Source organism: Miscanthus floridulus, chromosome 1 (assembly GCF_019320115.1).
Source record: "Miscanthus floridulus cultivar M001 chromosome 1, ASM1932011v1, whole genome shotgun sequence".
In the NCBI taxonomy this organism is placed as follows: domain Eukaryota; kingdom Viridiplantae; phylum Streptophyta; class Magnoliopsida; order Poales; family Poaceae; genus Miscanthus; species Miscanthus floridulus.
Window position 1 is genome coordinate 77,665,656 of NC_089580.1, and position 8,237 is coordinate 77,673,892.

General features: G+C 47.9%; 1 pseudogene; it reads left to right on the plus strand.

Moving 5' to 3' along the window:
* The first annotated feature begins 751 nt into the window (after positions 1–751).
* LOC136536525 (E3 ubiquitin-protein ligase WAV3-like) lies at positions 752–3,055 on the plus strand (annotated as a pseudogene).
* The last annotated feature ends 5,182 nt before the right edge of the window (positions 3,056–8,237 follow it).

The following is an 8,237-nucleotide window of genomic DNA, read 5'->3' on the forward strand; positions in this document are numbered from 1 at the left end:
TGAGAGAGAGGTGCTAGGCGCTGAACAACAGAGTTATAAGAGATAAAAAGTGAGGAAAAGTAGTAGTATAATTATTTTTGATCGACTGTGTGTGTTTAACTTCAATTGGCCACGATCCTCTATATACAGAGAGGAAGGTTTTATCTCAGAAGAAACCTTCCCAAATGGTGATCGAGTTTGGATTGATTTGAACCCGGACAGACAAACTGGCCTAGACAAACTAACCAGCGTCGGATGAGCAGCCCTAAGCCTTGTTTAGATGCAAAAAATTTTGCAAAATAGCTACTGTAGCGTTTTCGTTGTTATTTGGCAAATAGTGTCCAATCATAGTCTAATTAGTCTTAAAAGATTCGTCTCGTGAATTTCGTCTAAACTGTGTAATTAGTTTTATTTTTTATTTATATTTAATGCTTCATGCATGCGTCCAAAGATTCGATGTGACGGGGAATGTGAAAAATTTTGCAAAATTTTTTGCAAACTAAACTGGACTTAGTCGTACGCGCATAACGTCATCCATCCATTCAGAGTTCGGTGCAGATGCTAGAAGTTATATATTTATTTTAAAAAGGAAACTACATTAACGATGAACCAATTCAGGACCAATGAACTAGTCAAACAAGAGCAGGATTGGAAAATTTTGCAGCTGACCAGCTATTCTAACCCAACCTGCAGCAACCCGTGACTTGCCAGGTTCTACGCGGTGCCTACGTGGACGCGGCACCAACACGGAGAACACATCGCCCGATCACTGTCGACTGCGTCGCTGTCAACTTCGTAACAAGTACAGTAACAACGTACACACAAATGTCCGAATTTTTTTTTTCATCTTTTTCTTAAGTAGCAGCAGCATCACGGTCACGGCGATGGAGAGCAGCCCGTGCTCCAACTACCATGGCGACATGCGCCGCTCCCGCACACGCAGCAGCGGCGGCGGCGGGAGCGGGCACGCGGTCTTCCCGCCGCAGTGCTCCCACCAGGACCAGTCCCATTCCCGCTGCGTCTCCGGGTCCGGTATCGTGGAGTCGAACGGCCGCCCGTGTGCCAGCTCTGCAGCGCCCGGTGGCGCGAGTTGCCCTCCCTCCGCTCCACGAACCCGTCGCCGCCATCGCCCGTGCCGTCATCCCAGCCGTTCTTCCGGCCCCTGGAGCCGCGCGTGTGTTCGACGACGACGACCCAGTGGACCGGACGCCACGGGGCGCTTCGTGATGATCAGCACCGCGGTGCAAGCGCGGACGGAGGAGCGGTTGCGCTCACTACGCACTGCGAGTGCTCGGCTCTCGCGAGGGACGCGTCAACCGACGACTTCGCCGTGCTCGTGCACGCCAGGGCACTGGGGATGGCCGGGGCTGTAGGCGCGGCGGCGCCGGCGCGCCCGCCGCTGGACCTGGTGACCGTGCTCGACGTGAGCGGTAGCATGGTGGGGACCAAGCTAGAGCCGCTCAAGCAGGCCATGGGGTTCGTCATCGACAACCTCTAGCCCCGGGACCGCCTCTGCGTCGTGTCCTTCTCCTCCGGCGCGAACCGGCTCATGCGGCTCGCGCGCATGTCGGACGCCGGGAAAAACCTGGCGAGGCGCGCCGTGCAGTCGCTCGCCGCGGGCAGCGGCACCAACATCGGCGAGGCGCTCCGCAGGGACGCCAAGGTGATCGACGAGAGAATGAGCCGGAACGCTGTCGCCAGCGTCGTGCTCCTCTCCGACGGGCAGGACACGTACACCGTGCCGAGGCGCGGGCGCTACGTCGGCCGCGACGCCAACTACGACGCGCTCGTGCCGCCTTCCTTCGCCTACACCGGCGCTGGCGGCCGGTACGCGCCGGTCCACACCTTCGGCTTCGGGACGGACCACGACGCGGCGGCGATGCATACCATCGCCGAGGCCACGGGCGGGACTTTCTCCTTCATCGAGGACGAAGCCATGCAGGACGCGTTCGTGCAGTGCATCGGCGGGCTCCTCTCGGTCACCGTACAGGAGCTGCGCCTCGACATCGCGTGCGTGCACCCGGGCGTGCGCCTCCGCGCGGTCAAGTCCGGCAGCTACGGAAGCCACATCGACGCGGACGGTCGCTCCGCGTCCGTCGACGTCGGCGAGCTCTACGCGGACGAGGAGAGGCGCTTCTTGCTCTTCCTGCACGTGCCGAGGGCCCGACCCGCGGACGACGACGACACGCACCTGGTCAGAGTGGCCTGCCCTTAGCGTGACACGGCGACTGGACGGGGCAAGAATGTTGCAGGCGAGGAGGATGCGAAAGTGCGGAGGCCCTGGGACCCGGTGACCTCGGAGCGCTCCGTGGAGGTCGAGCGCGAGCGCGTCCGGGTGGAGGCGACGGACGGCATCGCGGCGGCGGAGCGTGGCGTGTTAGATTCATCTCTCTCAAGTTGGTCTTGGTCTTTGATCCGCGTCCAGAACGGAGGCAATGGTCGGTGGGTATCTGTCGCGCAGCGCTATAAAAAGAAAGATGGAGGTCGGGGCGTAAGGTATGAGGTTGATCGCAGCCGCCAGTGATGACGACATGACACCCCTGCATATGATCATGTTTGGCACATGATATAGAGGGGTAGGAGGCCAGTAGGGGTAGGAGGCCAGTAAGGGTGTCCAAGTCAAGAAGGAGATGCGAGGCTAATTCGGTTCGAGTCCCCGAGGTGGAGGCCCAAAACAACTCAAGTTCGAGTCTATCTCGGCCTCCAGGACCAGTCTGCTTTACACGGGTCACCCAAAACGCATTCGGACTCCGTTTTCGACGATCCACATACGGTTGGAAAGCTAATTTGATAAGGAAGCCAATCCAAGTGGTTTCACGTCAAAAGATCTTCGAAATCAACGGGAATCGTCGAAACAAGTCAGCGTCCAGAATCTGCCAGGGTACTGCGATACCGTCTTTTGGTCCGTGCATCGTGTTTAGGCTCATTAGGGGGCGCGTCCCGGGGGTGACGCCTAATACTCTATAAATAGCAGCCGTCGCTCTCCTTAGGGTTTGAATTTTGTTTAGTTCTTGATTTTCTCGTGAAACAGACATCGTTTTGCTGTAACTGTGCCGCCAAGGCTGCTTGCTGTGAACCAGGGCCCTAGTTCTTGATCTTGTTCGCCTGTGTCGATTAGTCCTTTCGAATAAAGACTTGAACTCCTTCTCGTTATCATAAGCCTTATATTTATTTGCAATTTCAGATTTTGTTCATTCCGTTCTTGCTTGTGTTCTCGATTCGCTTGCAGGAAAGCCTTTTCGGCGAGGTCAATCGCATTCGTGTGGTTGATAACCAACGGAGTAGTGGTGTAACGGTTGTGGGGTCCGAATCAGTTTTGGTTCGAAGCCTATATCGTGAACGTTGAGTCTCCACCAATCGACGCTATCATACCTTTCGAAAGATCAGGCCTAGTCTATATCAAGTGGTATCAGAGACCTTGTTGCCCGTTAGATATAACTTTGTTTTTCCCCTTTAGATTGTTATTGTTTTTGCATTACCTATAGTCCACAAAAAGCCAAAAAAATATACATCATCACATATTCCCTGTCCTATAGCCTTATTGTGCCGTGCAAGTTCGTCTTTGTTTCGCGTTGTTGAGTTTGTGTCCTAGTTCAAGTTGTTGCTGGTTTTAGATCGTTTTTAGTCCAGTTTGTGTTTTTCCCTTTGTTTTTCATCATAATCCGTGAACATCTCCAAGTCTTGTTGAGTTTTCTTTGTATCCATCAAACCCTAGTCCACGCCATCTAGTTTCCTATACTTGTCTTCACTGTTTTCATCAAATCATTGCTGCCGTGACCAATTTTGCGCGCATTGTTACCGTTTTGTCCTCTAATTCGAAGTCCGTTCTTAAAATTGGTCTAGTTTTCGTATACGAACTCGGATTTCGACGTTCCATATATCAAAATCGATCAGAAAAAAATTTCAGATTCGTCCATCCCCGATTTTACCGGGGTCGAAGATTTTTATTTTGGTCAAAAAATGATCACAAGATCCTCTTTTCATGGTCATAAGGTTTTTGTCGATTTTAAGCACGTTTTCTGGAAATTCCACAGGCCACGCCTTTTACTTGTTTAAGCTCATATTTTCTGTGGTTACTTCTTTTGTGCTCCTAAGTGAAGAAAAAATATCAAAAAAATAAAAAGAAAAAAATTGAAATTTCTCAAAAAAAACAATGACAGCCAAAAAAATAGAAAAAAGAGAGGGGCAAAAGAGGAACAATATCTAGAGGAGCACATAGAGAGCGCCATTTGAGCTGTGTTTACGTGTGCTAATATTTACCTTGTTCCTAATCATATTCTTGCTGTTCACATCACTTGATACATCTGGTACTTGGAACGTGAGTACGCCAGCAACTTAGACAAGTACTTGGGATACTTATTCAGCTTTGTCATTCAGTTACGAATTTTGCTATTCCTTGCTACTATATTGTGCTTGTCTAAGCTCCACTTTCTTCTAACTAAGTACAGATTCACCTTGCAACTGTTACACTCAAGCTACAACAGTATCACAGTCATCGACCGATTGCACCACCTGTTGCTTTGGTAAGAACACTTGTAAAACTGTGGTAAGACGCTTGAGAGTGTGTGACTTTACTCCTTGACCACATCCTATAGTAGTTCATAGGAAAATACATACTTGTGTGTTTTCTTGTTTGATTCTAACATTGACAGGTTGTTCATATCCACCGACTTATGATGGTATAGGTGCTGATGAGTACATGGAGTGAGAAATTGCCATAGATAACATATTTGCTACTCGCTTTATGTGTCTAAGGAGAAAGGTAAAAAATGCATCTAGTATTTTGCGATATTCTGCTTTATCTTGGTGGGAGTCTTTAGATCCTTCTGATAAACCTCAAACTTGGAATGATATGAAAGATCTTATGAGAGAAAATTTTGTTAATCCATCTCTTGTAATTAATTCAAATGATGAGGTGCATCAACTAGATCAATCTCTTGTTATTCCTCCTGCTATGCCTAACCTTTTGCAGGACAATGTATAAAAGGGCGAGGATGACGTGACAAAAAATGAGGAGCTCACAACCTCATATGCAAATTCAGAACCATCACATCACAATGCACATATTACTACTGCTGAAAACACAGGTAATGCCCATAGCGCTACACTCACAAAAGGTGAGAATTGTTTTAATGTACTAAATTCTTCCACACACCATGCTATCATAGAGTAATTGCTAGTAGAACCCTCTCTTGATTTATCTTTGTTCCATGATAATTTGCTTGATGTTCCTTGTGATAAAGATGGATTGGTTGATGATGCTTCAGTTTTACATGTTTTGGAACCAACCACTTGCGCTAAAAATAAACATGTTATTCATATTGCTACTAAAACTGATGAGTTCAAACTGTTGTCTTCTTTATATACTTTGGGTTACATTGAATTTGATATTTTGTGTAACCTAGATTGTTTAGAGGAGAGCCTATTTAAATATGTTGATTTGCCTTGGTTTTCTAAACATACATATCATGTTATTGGCAAATATAACAACAAGGGACAATATATGATACATCGAGTATACATTCGCAGTAATATGAATTCTCCTTTTATTGTACAAGATTATGATCGTTTAGAGGTCAGCCATAATCATACAAATATTTTCTCATGTTCCTCAAAGAAACAAGTTCACTTCCAAGAAAGGGAGCATTGTTGGTTGCTACCTATGTCTGCTAGATCATCTATTCCTGTATTCTCTTTGGATAGTTCTAATCTTTTGTAGGATAGTGTTGATATACATCATGTGTATTCGAATCATGGAGTCTACATGCTTGCTGAAATTTTTATGCGAGATGACATGCAATAAACTTGGAAACATGGTCATGTTTCTTCTCACAATTATTTCAGTTCCCTTTGTTTTCGCAACTCTGTTCTCCTTTATGTTGTACAGGATCAGTTTCAAGCATAATCGACGCCGAGGACGGCTTTTCGTCAAGAAGGGGAGGATGATGAGGACATGTCACCCCTGCATATGACCATGTTTGGCACATGGTATGGAGGGGTAGGAGGCCAGCAAGGGTGTCCAAGTCAAGAAGGTGGTCCGAGGCTAATTCGGTTCGAGTCCTCGAGGTGGATGCCCAAAGCAACTCAAGTTCGAGTCTGCCTCGGCCTCCAGGACCAGTCTGCCTTAAACGGGTCACCCAGGATGCATCCGGACTCCGTTTTCGATGATCCACATATGGTTGGAAAGCCAATTTGATAAGGAAGCCAATACAAGTGGTTTCACATCAAAAGACCTTCGGAATCAATAGGAATCGTCGAAATAATTCAGCATCTAGAATCTACCAGGGTGCTGCGACACCGTCTTTTGGTCCGTTGGACCGTGTATCGTGTTTGGGCCCATTAGGGGGCGCGTCCAGGGGGGTTGATGCCCAAGACTCTATAAATAGCAGCCGTCTCTCTCCTTAGGGTTTGGGTTTTATTTAGTTCTTGATTTCCTTGTGAAACAGACATCGTTTTGCTGCAACTGTGCCGCCAAGGCTGCTTGCTGTGAACTAGGGCCCCAGTTCTTGATCTTGTTCGCCTATGGCGATTAGTCCTTTCGAATAAAGACTTGAACTCCTTCTCGTTATCATAAGCCTCATATTTATTTGCAATTTCAGATTGTGTTCATTCCATTCTTGCTTGTGTTCTCGATTTGCTTGCAAGAAAGCCTTCTCGTCGAGGTCAATTGCATTCGTATGGTTGATAACCAACGGAGTAGTGGTGTAACGGTTGCGGGGTCCGAATCAGTCTTGGTTCGAAGCCTACATCGTGAATGTCGAGTCTCCACCAATCGACGCTATCATACCTTTCGAAAGATCGGGCCTAGTCTACATCAACTAGTTCTCCACCGACATCCTAACCCTAGTCCGATCGAGAGGGCGCGCTGTAAGCGACGAGAAGCGCCACCACCTTTGCCGCCGCCACTGGACCGCGCCTCCACTACGCCTTCGACACCACCATCGGACTCCACTGCTGCCCTACACCGACATCTGTGTCATCAACACCGACACCATGGCCAGCTCCTCCGCCAAGCCTGCTGATGGTTGATAACGCCTCCTCACTCTCATCCTTTCCCTCTATCTCTCTAGGTTTTAGTTCATGTTCTAGGGTTTACTCTATTTTATATGCAAGTTTGTACCCGCTAGATCTACTGTTAGTCGGTCTTAAGTTCTATCAATGGTATCAGATCGCCTACCTAGTGTGTAGATCTAGATCAGGGTAGAAAACTGAAAAGAAATAAGGAGATGAAAGATTTTGAATTTTCTCAAACCCTAACCCTAACCCTAGAAGAAAGGTCGGTGAGGGGAGGGACCTACCCGGGTTTCCCTCACCGCCAGTGCTACCACCATCGTGCGGGAAGACCGTCGCATTGGAAGAGAGCCACTAGCTCACCGGCGCTCTGCAGCGCCGCGTACACGTGCGCAGGTCACAAAGGGCACCACCGCGGTGCCAATCGACGGCGCGGCTTCGGCCGCACGCGTGTGCCGGCGAAGGGTGCCACGGCGACACCGCCACCTCTTGCGTCGTGTCCACTCTTGAGACCTCGGGTGCGGTGGCTGTGGTGTGCCGTGAAGAGAGAGAAAGGGGAGGGACGAAATGGACCTAGGGTTTGGGAGACGGCGGCCGCGAGTGGTTTTGATCTCGTGAAATCAACGCCCGACCGTCGGATGGTGATGAACAGTTGAGATTGCTTGGGCTCGATTCGGCCCTGATGGGATTGGCAAATCCCGGCCTAGGCCTAGGTTGCTGGCTGGGCGCGGGGGAGACGGCGGCGCGCGTGCGCAAGCGCTACTGGGCCGCGGAGAGTAGAGACGTGTGTGAGCGCCTGCTGGGCTGGGCTGAATGTACAGTAAATTCCCTGTTTTAAGTTTTATTATTTTTCAGAAGCAGTTTTGATGAACTTTGTCAAGTTTTGATGTTAAATCTCTGTCAAAATTTGAACCAATAGGATATTTTTTTCAGAGAGTAGATGAGAACAGTAAAATGCTTGTGAAAAAGTAGATAAATTATTTTTTCATATTTTCGCTGCAAAGTAGATATTTATTATCTTCTAATTAAATTCAAACCAACGGGAGGATTTAATTTGAAGAGTAGTTAATTTTATTCAGTAAATTATGATATTGTTATTTTTCTGACCAACGTTGATAATAGCAATATTATAATTTTGTATTCATGAGTTTTTCCGTGTATTAATTCTATTTCTGCCCAACGGTGATGTAGAATTAATGTAGAATAATGTTGTATGTTTTAATTTTAACAAACATTAAATTAAGGCA